At 49.4% G+C, this 13348-nt stretch overlaps 2 pseudogenes; both read right to left on the bottom strand.

Moving 5' to 3' along the window:
* Positions 1–359: 359 nt before the first annotated feature.
* Positions 360–3458, bottom strand: LOC131405279 (granzyme B-like; annotated as a pseudogene).
* Positions 3459–10568: 7110 nt separating this feature from the next.
* Positions 10569–12065, bottom strand: LOC131405278 (granzyme B-like; annotated as a pseudogene).
* Positions 12066–13348: the final 1283 nt, after the last annotated feature.

Genomic DNA, 13348 nt, shown 5'->3' with positions numbered 1-13348 from the left:
CCCTGGTGGTCCTGCCCTCCCCACTATCCCGGGGGTCTGAGGTCTCTGTTAGGAGGCTGTGTGGAAGGTCAGGGCCAAGGAAGCCTTGTCACCTCCCTCATCCCGGGGCTCCAGCCTGGCTCTGACTGTTCTTTGCAGCCCCACCCAGGCCAAGGCTTTCTCTCCAGTCCTCAGGGAAATTTTGGTGGGAACTCTGCTGTGGGCTGACTGATCCTTCCTCACCCTGCACCCCTGATCCAGGGGAAAAGCTAAAGACTGGATTCATGGACCCAGGCTGCCCAAGCTCTCAGGCTGAGGCATGAAGATATGGCCTCTCCCATACCCCAGAGCTCCCCAAACTCCTGTCTCCCGGGGTCTGTCTAGGTAGGTGGTGGAAACCTTGCCTTGAAGCTGGTCTTCATCTTCTGTGGGTCCCCTACTCAGATCTGGCTGGGCCCACTGTAATAGTTGGGGAAACGGGGTTCACAGTTGCGATCGAGCCGCACCATCAGCTCCACCTCCTGCAGAGTGGTTACTAAAGTGCCCATTGGAGTGACTCTCCCCCAGCCGGCCACACTGCACACCTGTCTGGGCCTCACCTGGGCCTTGCCCCTGGGCAGGCTGAGGGCCCTCACAGCTGCAGTCTGCTTGGCCTCTCTCACCAGCTGATGGGAAGAGGCAAGAAAGTCTAGCTCAGCCAATGGCCTCCTGGCCCTGGACACTGCGATGGGGCTGCACTGTCTTTCCACTCCCCTGAGCCACTTGGGACTAGCCAGGCGGCCAGGATGGGAAGGAGGGGAGGGACAGGTCACAGTGGGAGGGGAAATAATCTGGACCCAGGAGAGCAAGAGCAGCCGAGAGGTTTCCCTAACTTTAGTAACATGATGTCGTTGGAGATGTTCTTAGAGTCTGGGTAGGGGATGGCTCTTCTCACAGAGATGACCTGCTGGGTCCTCTCCTGCTCCTGGATGTTGCGGGCCCCCAGGGTAAAGTGGATCGAACTGCACAGAGAGCAGAGAGGGAGGTGGAGTCACAGGAGCTCCAGCCCAGGAGCTGTGAAGGAGAGGGACAGCTTGGGACAGGGCAGGACTAGAGTGGAGAGGAATCACAGGGATGGGGCGTCTCTGTGTCCTCTGCTTCTTGGCAGCCCGGGCTGGGTGGTAGTCTGTGGAGCAGACTTGGGGTTCTTGGTCATTCTCAGAGCTTGACTGTCTCTGAGGAGAACCATGAATTTGTCACCTGTGCACTCTGGGCTTGGAGCACGTCCTCAGCCTTCTTCTGATGCCACCTCTGATGGGCTCCTCTCTTCTACAGGCCACAGGCACTGACCTGTCCCTCTCTCCTCGAGGCTTCCCTGTCCTCTGAGGAGCTCTTCTGTGTTGCTAGGTTGCCCTGGTCTGCAGCCCCGAGAGGAGGGTTCTCTGTGAGGTGTCGACAGAGGGTGGGGCCACGCGCTGCTCCTCTCCTTCCCCAGCAGTGAGCTGCTGTCAGCACAACGTCCTCACGCACAAGGGAAGCCCCACACCTTTTTATTGTCTCTGGAGTCTGGATCCGAAGAAATGCCAGACAGGGACAAGAATGAGGCTTAGCCTCACGCCCCGAGGATTTTCCCTGAAAGAAGATTCTGCCTACCTGCTGTGCACATGGAGCCAAAGGCTGGAGCAAGGGACGGGACAGAGGAGAGCAGGGCGGAGAGGAGGTGGGGTGGCGGATAGTGGGCCCTGTTGTAGCCAGCAGCCACCAAGAAGGGGTGCTGCGGGTTCCTGGGGTGGCAATATTGGCTTGCCTGGTGACCCCCAGACTCAGCTTGTCCCTCTAATGTGAGAAGAGCAGGCCTTGTTCTCAGTTCCTGCTGCAGAGGCACGTGCTGGCAGACAGGATTTGCGTGTGGAACGAGCAGTGATGGCCCTGACATCCTCTGGGTCCTCTCTCCCCTCGTGTTTCCAGACCTCCCTGGGCTGCTGCTGCTCTATGACATCCGGAACATGAGTTCCATGTGCCGGGTTGTGTTTGGTCTTTATCTGCTGGAGCCTGACACGCGGTAGGTGCCCACTAAGTGTCCTGGCTGCCAGAAGGAATGGCCCCAGTCAGCCTCTGGATGAGGGGAGGTTGGGGTAGAGCTGGTGGGGTTTTGAGCAGTGGGGAAGATGGGACCTGTCAAAGCTGGTGTGCCCATTGACTGAAAAACTACCAGAGAGAACTTGAGAATGAACCAGCCAAATGTAAGTGTTAAGGGAACAGGGATGCCACCAACTCTGGGATCAGCTGGATCCTCAGCTTCCTTCCTGGGCAGCATGGGAATGACAAAGCTTGGGGAAGGGAGTGGAAACTGAGGAGAGATTCTAGGACTTTGAGTTAGAAAGCTAGTGGGCCTTCCTTTGACTACAGAAGCCAGCCCCTTTCTCCAAGCTGCCCTGTCCTGGGGAATTAATTATGTCTCATTCCCAGCTTCCAGCTGTCTTCCAGACACCTTTGTAAAAGAATCCACTTTCCAGATGACAAGGGTAGGGTCTGGGGAGGAACAGCACCCACTGGCCCTCCTGGAGAACAGCTCTCTGACCTGCCGTTCCTGCTGAGCTTTTATCCAGCATCAGATTTACTGGTCTTTCAGGGAGGTGGGACGTGGAGTTCAGAATGTTCCTGGGGATGGACCAGCACCAGGATGTGTCTGAGTGTAGCATCTGGGCAGGGCTGTAACAATGTGGGATGAGGCTGGGCCTCTGTTGGTTTGGACAGTCACTCACCTGCTTTTCCCCTGGGGGACAGAAGAAAGACCACCAGGAAGCAGCAGTGGCTACATCTCCCCAGGAAGGCAGCCCAGGTCAGAGCTGCCAGTGCTTCCTCCTTGTCTTCTCACTCTAAGTGTGGCCTTTATCACATAAGGCTCTCTCTGAATGCCTCACCCGCTGTCTGATGGAGTCCTCGGGCCTGAGGGGACAAGAACTTACCAGTCTCCACATAAGCACTCGTAGCTCTTGTCTCTGTGTTGACCACACCCACAGAAAACAGGGGTGCAGGCTACAGGTGGGGCGGTTGGAGATGTTGGTCAGTGCGTAGTGGGTCCCTGAGCCCCAGCACCCTGAGTCTTACGATGATGGATCCAAGAACGTCCTCATTTCCTTGGCTCTCTTTGGACCATCAGGATGATCATTTATTGAGGCCCCTCTCTGTGTGAGACTTGGGGGTATTGAGATGAGAGTCTTTGCTTCTGGTGGAGGTGACAAAACCATCAGTGATCAGACAAGGGTGGTGAGGACCCTGGTTAGAGGGATGGACAGAATGGTGTGGGAGTAATGCTGAAGAGGGCTTGTTACAGTTACTGAAGAACTGAGTGGTTCAAAACAACAGTGATGTTGGTTTCGCCCACAAATCTGCCTTTTGATCAGAGTGTAGTGTGGAGAACTCCCCGCTGCACCCCTTGGCGTCAGGGGAGGCTTGAAGCCCGGAGGCCAGGATCACCTGGAGGCTCACTCACGCATGCCCAGTTGTTGGTGCTGGCTGTCCCCTAGGCACATCAGTTCCTCTCCACGAGGGCCTCTCAAGTAGTCTCTGCACACGGGATTGTTGGGTCTTCCTTGCCACAGGATGATTGTCTTCCCCAGAGTGAGCATCTCCTAGAAAGCGAGCCAGGCAGAAGCTGTGTTCTTTTTGTTACCTAGACTTTGAAGTCATATGGCATCCATCTACCATCTTCCACTGCTTGAACCAACAAAAGCCCCCACCTGGATTAAAAAGGAAAGGGCATAGACCCTGTCTTTCAGTGAAAGGAGTGTCACAGTCCTGTAAGAAGAGCCTGTGGCATAGGAGATACACAGGGGCAGTCATAGCAAAGCACAGTCTGCCACATTGCTTTAGGTGCGTGTAGAGTTGGTCAGAGGGGTTGAAACTACTGATCCGCCTAAGCCTGGGTCATAGCCTTTGATCAGTTGGAATCTGCTCTGTCCACACCACGTGTCTTGAGAATGGAAGAGGGCTGGTTCTCCCCAAAGCTATTCTCCTTAGTGAATTACTGATACCACGTGAAGTGGGAAGAGATGCCAGGGAACCAAAGCAGTATTCTCACAGCACTACTCAGAGAACTGTATTTCTGATGTCCCAGTACCATTTGCTAAACAGGTTATCCTGATCACCTCCCCATAATGGAAAGAGGAGAGAGTCATGGAATTGAAGATATTGTTGGTTCTAAACATTTTGATCCCAATTCTCTTAAAAAGTGATAGAAGTTTAGTTAAAGAAACAAAGCACAGTGTCTGTGGTGACTCTGGCAGGAGAGCCATAGTGAGCCAGAGCGAGGTGTCCCAGCCATGCCTGTGCGGGGTGAGGAAGGTGCCCAGGCCAGGCCTCCCTCCCATGTGGACACTCTCCTCACCCTGCGTTGGCTCGACACCCTGCACTGGGCAGCTCAGCTTGGGGTGTCCGAATACAAGTGAGGTGAGGATGGCAGCCCAGTGTAGGGAGCTGACCCCCAAGTAGGGTGAGGAGGGTGTTCAGACAAGGGGCTGGCCTAGTAGGTGGTATCAGAGCTCAAGTGGGGGACAGGAGCCTCCACGTGAGGACAGTCTGGTGCAATTTGTCAGAGCAGGCTGATTAGGGTTAGGTGGGCATTGGCATGAAGGATGTGCCAATGTGGAATCCCAGAATCTGCATGGGGGAAGGAGGGGACCCACTTAGGGGAAGATGAGGATGTGGGAGATTTGTTATATAAATCTCTGTGGGGATTAATCAAATAAATAAACATATTAAGGCTAGTGATTAGATGTCTAAAGCTTACGTGGTATTGATTTTAATTTCCAGGGTTTGATGGTTCTGTTGTGGTTATGTAAGAGCATCCTTGTTTGTAGGAATTACACACTGAAGTGTTTGGGAAGTGGTGGAGCACCAGGTCAGTAACTTGACTCTCAAATGGCTCACGAAACAAAAGTGTTGTTTGTATTGTACCTGCAACTTTTCTGTAAGCTTGAGATTGTTTTAAAATTAGAAGGAAATCCATAGCTTTCATATAAACAACCAACCATCAGTTTTAGGATATAATTGAAAAGAAAGTCTGTTATAGTAGCAACAAAAAAAACACACAAGATGCTAGGAAAAACTTAACCAGAATTGTGGAAAACCTATTTGAAGAAAACTTTTAAATACTCCTAAGAACACAAAAATAGACTTGAGAAATAGAAAGATAGTCTTAGTTCTCAGATAGGATGGCTCTACACCAAAATGGAATAATTTCTCCCCAAAGTAATATATAAATTTAAAGTGATTACAATAAGAATACCATTTTTCTCCTAGTGTTACACAAGTTCTAGACAATTTCTAAAATGTATCTGGAAAATAAGCAAGCAAGATTAGCTAGGAAAATTATGACAAAAAGGAAAAAGACTAGTAAGAGAGAGGAGTAGCCTTATCAGATATTAAAAACATCTTATACAACTTCTTTCCTGAAACCAGTGTGGTGCTGACTCATGAATAGACAGAGAGACCAATGACACAGAATAGAAAGTGCAGAAACATTCCCAAGTACATATGGAAATGTGTTTATAATAAAGTAGGCTTTCAAATCATTGGGGAAATGATGGACTTTTTATTTATTTTATTTATTTTCAATTTTTTAAAACTTTTTAAAATTATTTATTTATTTATTTATTTATTTATTTATTTATTTATTCCCCAAAGCCCCAGTAGATAGTTGTATGTCATAGTTGCACATCCTTCTAGTTGCTGTATGTGGGACACGGCCTCAGCATGACCAGAGAAGCGGTGCATCAGTGCGCGCCCGGGATCCGAACCCCGGGCCGCCAGCAGCGGAGCGCGTGCACTTAACTGCTAAGCCACAGGGCCGGCCCAATGATGGACTTTTTAATAAATGATGTCAGAACAACTAGATAGGGATTTGCTAAGAGATGAAATTGGAGTCATATTTCCCATAAACCGTCGTAGATAAGAGACTCAAATATGCAAAATAATGCTGTACATGCACTAGAAATAAACATAGGTAAATTCCTTTATAAACTTAGAAAGGGGAAAGCCTTTCTAGCAACGAATATAAATCCGGAAACATTAAAAGAAAAGATTGATAAATAAACTTTGATATGTAGAAAAATAATTTTTAGAAGTTTGTATGTCAAAAATTTGAAACAGTGTATGCAAATTCAAAATACAGACAGCAAACTTGGAAAAAACTATGGCAACATATATCACAATTAAAGAGCTAATGTATCTGGTATATAAAACCTCTGAAAATCTAGAAGAAAAAGACTAAAAACCTGATAGAAGAATGGGTGAAAGACCTGATAGTTCATGGCAAAATATATTTAAAAAATAATGGAAAGAGTCTCAAGTTCACTCATATTAAGAGAAATGGAAATAAAATATGGAAAAAGGGAAATAAATTTCTACTGAGACACTCTGTCTCATCTCACAGGTGGCCAAAAATTCTAAAGTTACACAGCACACTCCATGGGCAAGACTATTTTCTTTGATTGGTGTTGCAGGATGTATCTTTTTTTTCCTGTCATTTTGCTTTCATCCTATCCATGTCTTTATATTTAAGGGTGTCTCTTGTAAATAGCACAAAGTTGAGTCTTGCATTTTTTATCCAGACTGACAATCTCTGCCCTTTAGTTGGTGTGTTTAATCTGCTTACATTTAATGCAACTGCTGATAGGGTTTGGTTGGAGAACATCGTATTGCTATTTGATTGGCTTTTAGTCATATCTCTGTGTATTATTGTAATGGTTACTCTAGGATTACAATACGCCTCCTTCGCATATCGCAGTCTACTTTGAATTAATGTTATACCACTTCATATAAGAACTTTGTAATGATGTATTTCCATTTATCCTCCCTCCCAGCCTTTGAGTTATTTTTGTCATACATTTTACTAAAATATGCCACAAATCCTAAAGCATTTTTGTCTTAGTCATTAATCTTTGAAAGAAATCTACGTGAAGTCTTTTAAATTTAGTCACATTTGACATTTTTCTTTTTCTTTTCTCCTTCCTGCCGACAATGGGGATCATCTCGTTTTAGCCTGCAGAACTTCTTTTAGTATTTCTTGCAGTGCAGGTCTGACAGCAACAAATTTTCTTGCCTTTGTTTTTCTGAAAATGTCTGTATTTTGCCTTCATTTCTAACCAGTATTTTCACTGGACGTCGAATTCCAGAAATAGGTTGCCTATTTCTTTTTTTCTTTCAACCACTTACTAATGTCATGTCACTGTCTTCTGACTTCCACTGTTTCTGATCGGAGCTCATTGTTATTCTTGTTGTTGTTTCTCCCAGAATAATATTATTTTCCTCTCTGTCTTCTTTCAGCTTTTCCTCTCTCTCTTTGGTTTTCACCAATTTGACTATTATGTGCTTAGATGTGGCCTTCTTTGTCCTCCCTGAGGTTCGCTGAGCTTCCTGAATCTGTGGATGAGGAATGTAGTCTAGCAATAGGCCTATGACAAAAAGGAACCCATTGCTGCACTTCTTTTATGGTAAAATATGTTTGTTTGTCAAAAGCTGTGTTGTGTGGGATACCCAGACAGGAAATAAACCCTGTGAGTTCTAGTCCACAAAGAGGGGTCCTGGCAGAAGTATGGTGGTGGGCGGGGAAGGCAGAGCCATCCCAAGACTTGTTCCCAAAACAGATGAGCAAGATCTCACATTACTCTGGGCCTCTCTCCCCCAGGAGGTGGCTTGGCAGTTCGCTCCCCACCATCATGGGACCTGACTCTTCTTTTGGGGCTGGAAGGAAGGAGGGATGATGGGAGTGGGTTTGGTGAGTAGGGGCCTTTCCTTGAGGTTATTATAGAGATATTTTATTTATTTTTATTTTTAAATTTTCATTACAGAGATTTTTAAGCAAGAGAAGGATTGTTTCCTCACAGTGGGGAGTGGGGCTGGTGGATACTTCCACAAACAAAGGAGATTTGAAGGAATCATCATGTTTAGGGTCCTTACCCACCTCCATCCAAATGTGCCCATGAGCAGACTTCAGCTCACGGAACAAGATGTTTTGAGTAGTTGTCACAGAGTTGCTGAGAGGTTGTCTCTCCAGGGAGACGTCTGAGAGAAGCTCACCTCTTGCTCAGGGACGCCAGGAGGTCAGCACAGGGCGGGTGTTAGACAACATGTCAGCCTCTCGCTGGCCTGGCCATCAGGGCCTGGGCTCAGTCCAGGCTCTGTCCTAACTCTGTGGTACTTTCAGTCGGTCCCTTCCCTCTCCTGGGACTTTGTTTCCCTGTCATCTCTCAAAGGAGGATGAAGACCTACAACAGGGGTTCTCACTCAGACTTGCTTTAAAGCACAGAACCATTTCCTCAAAATCAATGTTATATAACTACACTAAATATGCATGTGGCTGGGCAACTTTTCAAATATTATTTTTGTTTTGCTTTCTGCATTTTCCTTTTTGTCTTTTTCCATCAGGGAGCCAAGTTCTTAGTACATCTTAGATGCAGAGATGTTTTTTGGCTCTAAGTCATGTGCTGCATGAGATCACCGCTCTTCCCTTGTGAAAGTGCCCACGGTCATTAAGAGACTGGCTTGCTGTATGCTTTGTGCACGACAAGATGGGAAAGGCCGTGCCTTCGAGGGTCACAGGATCTTAGACTATTTACCCCTTGTCATGATAGGGTAGTGCTGTGTGTATTTGGGGCGGGAGGGCATAGGCCCGGGGGTGGGACTTCTGCTTAGCCCCTGGGAAGTGCCCCATATTAGTGGAAAGACCTTGGAGAGATGACTGCTGGGAGTGTTGGCGAGGTGAGCCCAACACAGGGAGATCCTCATTCAGTTAAGAATTACGTACTCTATGTCAGCCTCCAAGCCAAAAACCTCCTACTGTAGAAAAGTGTGGGTGGTCTGGGAAATGATGGATGCAGAGTAACCATGATGGCCTACAGACTAGACGCCTGTCTCCATTTGTCCAGACTTTGTGAGCCTCCGGGGTTCCAGTTTGATTCTGCCCAGGCAGGAGGTGCAGTAACGACAGGGATCATGTTTCTGACTGGTCTAATTGGATGGGAGTTTAGAGTCAGACTCTAATTGCCTTCAAGCAAATGCGTCATATAGTTTTTCCTACCATTTGAATCTGGACAACGATGTTCATACCTGCTGCTTTTAAAGCAAATGAGCGTAAGGCTGCCCTTCCTGTCTTCTTCCTCTCCACCAGCTGCCCTCACCTCTAGGTGAAGAGGATGCTCCAGTGAACTGAGTTTGGTAACTTCACTCTAGAAACTAAATGACTAACGTCATTTGCAAACCCTATACCTGCTGTTCTAGAGTCACATGTGATAACGTTCATACAGACTGTAATTAGCAATAAAAATAAAATACTTTATTCCTGTGGATTTCCCACATAGATCTAGGCCATGTGGACTCATGTGAAGGAGGGAGAGAGAGTTAGATGATTCGGGTGAAAGTCACACTGTCAGTGTCACTCGGATCCGGATGAAAAAGTCTGTGTTAGGTTCACTGTGTACCCCAGGGCCAAACACTTAGGTGCTCAATCAGCATGTGTTTGTTGATTGATGGACAACCTGTGCTTTCCAGTCCTACTGCAGAGAGCAGCTCTTGCCAACTCCAAAGGCTGATACAGCCCTGGGTGGCGAGCAGGGGTCTTTGCCTAGAGGCCAGCAGGGACTAAGAGGGACAGGCTGAAAGGGACTCAGGCTACCGAGTGACCAGGTGGCCGGGGGACCCTGAGCACAAGGGGGGACAGTGGGCTGGACGTGAGGGGTTGAGGTGGCCCTGCCAGGTGAGAAGTGGGGCCCGGGATTCTGGATAAACACTCGCCTGCCCTGTCCTCCATGGGCTCTTCATGGCACCAGCACGGGCCTGGTCCATCTGTAGCCCTTTCTGCCAGGGCACGAGCTGGGCTGGCATCTCAGTGGGGAGGCCCTGCTGGAACCACATGGAGCTCTGGGGGTCCAGGGCAGGAGGGCTGTGAGGAAGGGGCCAGCTCAGAGCAGCGTTGTCTGGAGAGGACAGGAGTTGGTGGACTCTGAGGACTCTCAGTGGTAAGCAGGGATGGAGAAGGGGCAGCCAGGAGACTGGAGGCCGAGCTGGGCCCCGAGCTCAGAGGAGGGCAGGGAGGAAGCTCAGACTAGGTCAGAACAGGAGCTTCTCAAGAGACCCGCCCTACTCCGTGCCAGCTCCTCGGGCTGTGGGAGAGAAATGTCCTGCTCAGGCAGCCCCTCCCCTCCCCACTGCAGAGGGCTGTGCCCTTGAGCTGCAGCCCGGGCTGTGCCGGCTTGGTGTCTGGGACCCATGGTGTTATCCCCCTTCCTCTCTGCCATATAACACTGGGAAGGAGGTAAGAAGTTCACCCTGAGCCCCGGGACCAGAGAGGGTCATGTTTTCCCCTGGTGGTGCTCAGCTTCAGCCCTGGCAGAAGGGCAGGCCCTGGAGAGACAGGTGTAGGTAAGACGGAGCTGGTTGACAGCTTTGTGTGGGGGTTGTGGGAGCTGGTTGTGGGAGCGGGAAGAGGAGGAAGCAGAAAAGAGCAGATGTGTGTCATTGGCCTTCTAAGCACAGAGTTGGTGCCTGTGAATGAGGGTCAGTGAATAAGCAAGAAACAAGACGTTCCCACTCAGCTAAGAGACATTTATTTAGTTGCTGGTGTGATTCTGGATGAGCTCCAGAGAAGATGGTCTGGTTCCTGCAGTTAGAGGCTTTTCATGGTTTTCTTTATCCAGGGCAGGAAACTCGAGACTTTGGTGTAGGCCCGTGGAGGTGACCCGTCACTTCGTCCATAGGAGACAATGCCCTGGATCACGTTCTTACACATGAGAGGGCCCCCGGAGTCCCCCTGTGGACAGAGAGGGGGAAGGACTGAGCTAGTTCTCCTTCTGGTCCTGCTCTCCCTGCCATCCCAAACCCGTCTCAGAGAAGGCCGCCTGCATGGCCTCCATGTGGGAGATCAGAGAGCAGGGCAGGCCCCTGTGGGCCCCTCAGCTGCCCAGTCCTGACCCTGCACATTGTCACTGTTTCGCTTCACTCAGGTGGCAGCTCTCTGTCCTCCCCCAGGTCCTGGATCCTCTCCCCATGAAGGTGCTGTGGGACTGTGCTTCAGTCTACTGTTTAAGGAAACGGAAGCAGGCAGTTGAGGCCGACACTCAGCATGGAGGGCGAGTCTATCATCTAAGGTTGGTACCAGCTCTGAGGAGCCACCTGGTTTTAACTGCTGCACAGCAGGGAGCACAGTTTTCTAAACTTGTGCCCAGTGTGGTGCTGTGTGTTGCACATTGATTGTCCTGGGGGAGCATCATATGTGGATCCATCACAGGCCCCTGGGGGCCTTGCAGAATCCCTGTGACTCCCCACTCTGGCCACTGCCCTCTTCTCTTCCCAAGAGAAAGATCAGAGTCTAGAGGGTGAAAGAGACCCCACTGCTTGGGTCTCCAGGTCCCAGATCTTCCCCTAACACTCCTCAACTCAGAGCCAAGCTAGGCAGATACTCAGTCTCACCTTAAAGGAAGACTTCTTTCCCCTTGGTTCCCCCACGCACAGCTGAATGGTACTGTTGTAATAATTGCCCAAGAGGGATTCGCACTCCCGGTCCACCTGCACGATCATCTCCACCTCCTGCAGAGTGGTTGCTAAAGGGCCCTTTGGGGTGACTCTCCCCTAGCCGGCCACACTGCACACCTGTCCAGGCCTCACCTGGGCCTTGCCTGTGGGCAGGCTGAGGGCCCTCACAGCTGCAGTCTGCTTGGTCTTTCTCACCAGCTGATGGGAAGAGGCAAGAAAGTCCAGCTCAGCCAATGGCCTCCTGGGCCTGGACACTGTGATGGGGCGGCACTGTCTTCTCTCTCCCCTGAGCCGCTTGGGAATAGTCAGGTGGCCATGATGGGAAGGAAAGCAGGGACAGGTTGCAGTGGGAGGGGAAACAATCTGGACCCAGGAGAGCAAGAACAGCAGAGAGGTTTCCTTACCTTTAGTAACATGATGTCATTGGAGAAGTTCTTAGGATTATAGTCTGGGTGGGGGATGTCTCTTCTCACAGGGATGACCTGCTGGGTCCTCTCCTGTGCCTGGATGTTGTGGACCCCCAGGGTGACACTGACTGAGCTGCACAGAAAGCAGAGTGGGAGTGTGGGGGGCATGGAGTCGCAGGAGATCCAGCCCAAGAGCCATGAAGGGCAGGTGATAGCTGGGACAGGGCAGGGCTCAGCTAGGGGAAATTGAAGCAACATGAGGGCCGGGCGCTGAGTGTCTATGCCCTGGCCTTCTCAATGACACTGAGGGTAGGGCTTCTGGAAGCTTTCTCTTGCCCTCAGGCGATATTGTGAAAATATCTTGAGTTTGCATTTTGACCCTCATGCAGGCTTTCATCCTCCACAGCTGCTGTATTTGGCCAGTGTGGTCTGTCTTCTCAACTGGGCCACTAGCTCTCACCTCTGACCCTCTGACCCCAAAACTTACCTGTCCTATTTCCTACGCTTTCCAGCCCCCAGTCGTGCTCTCAGATGGCTCCTCTGATGAGCTCTCGTGGCCTTGAGTTACCAGGAGCCTGGGGAGCTCCCCTGGGCTGCAGCCCCTGGGCAGAGGACAGGGTCCCTGTGGGGGTCTCAGGAGGTGGAGACTGTGGGCTGTGGTATCGACCAGTGGAGGTGTTGGAGCCCCCGAAACCTTCTATCCCAGTGCTAGAACCACCAATGCCTCATTTCCATATTGCTAAGTCCATCAGAATAATTTCTTTAGCAGATGTGTGTCTGGTCCCTTCTTTGTGCTATGACCAAACATGCTGGAGGTGTGCCTCCTTCTCTTAGAGAGCTGACTCTCTGGTGGAGGAGACAGACAAAGCTTAGTGAGGTTGCAGACATGTGGAAAAGAGTATAATACAGGCACTTTCCTAAGAAAGAAGCCTACCTGGAAAAAGCCTCAGTGAAGAGACTAAACTTCTTCCTAGATATGACCAGATAGAGACAAACTAAAAGATGGTGAAAAGCATTTGTGACTTGTAATTTTAAGAAGCTGTGTCTAAGTGAACATTTATAATAAAAATATATCTGGAAAAGAAGATATGAGTCATCAGTTTGTTGGACAAATGAGAAAATAATGACCAACATTCTAATGTTGCCTAATATTTATTGATCACCCACCACAGATCCTCACCTCACCGTCTGAGTTACTACTCATATTTCTCCATTTCACAAATAAGAAAGCTCAGAAATTGAGAAGGTAAGGGACTTGTTCCACATCACTCAGCACATAAGACTGAAAGGGGAGCAGGCGTTAGAACGCAGGGATCTGATTCCAAAGTCTGTGATCTTATCCACAGCTGCACAAACTTCACCATAGCCTATATTGTCCAAGGAATCTGGGAAAAAATTAAGGGTGCTGAAGAATAAAAGTTTCTGTCTGTATCTCTAATATGTGACTCTGG

The sequence above is a fragment of the Diceros bicornis genome, chromosome 5, assembly GCF_020826845.1.
Source record: "Diceros bicornis minor isolate mBicDic1 chromosome 5, mDicBic1.mat.cur, whole genome shotgun sequence".
Classification (NCBI taxonomy): Eukaryota; Metazoa; Chordata; class Mammalia; order Perissodactyla; family Rhinocerotidae; genus Diceros; species Diceros bicornis.
The sequence above is the reverse complement of the archived record's forward strand: the minus strand, read 5'-3'. Positions and strand labels throughout refer to the sequence as shown.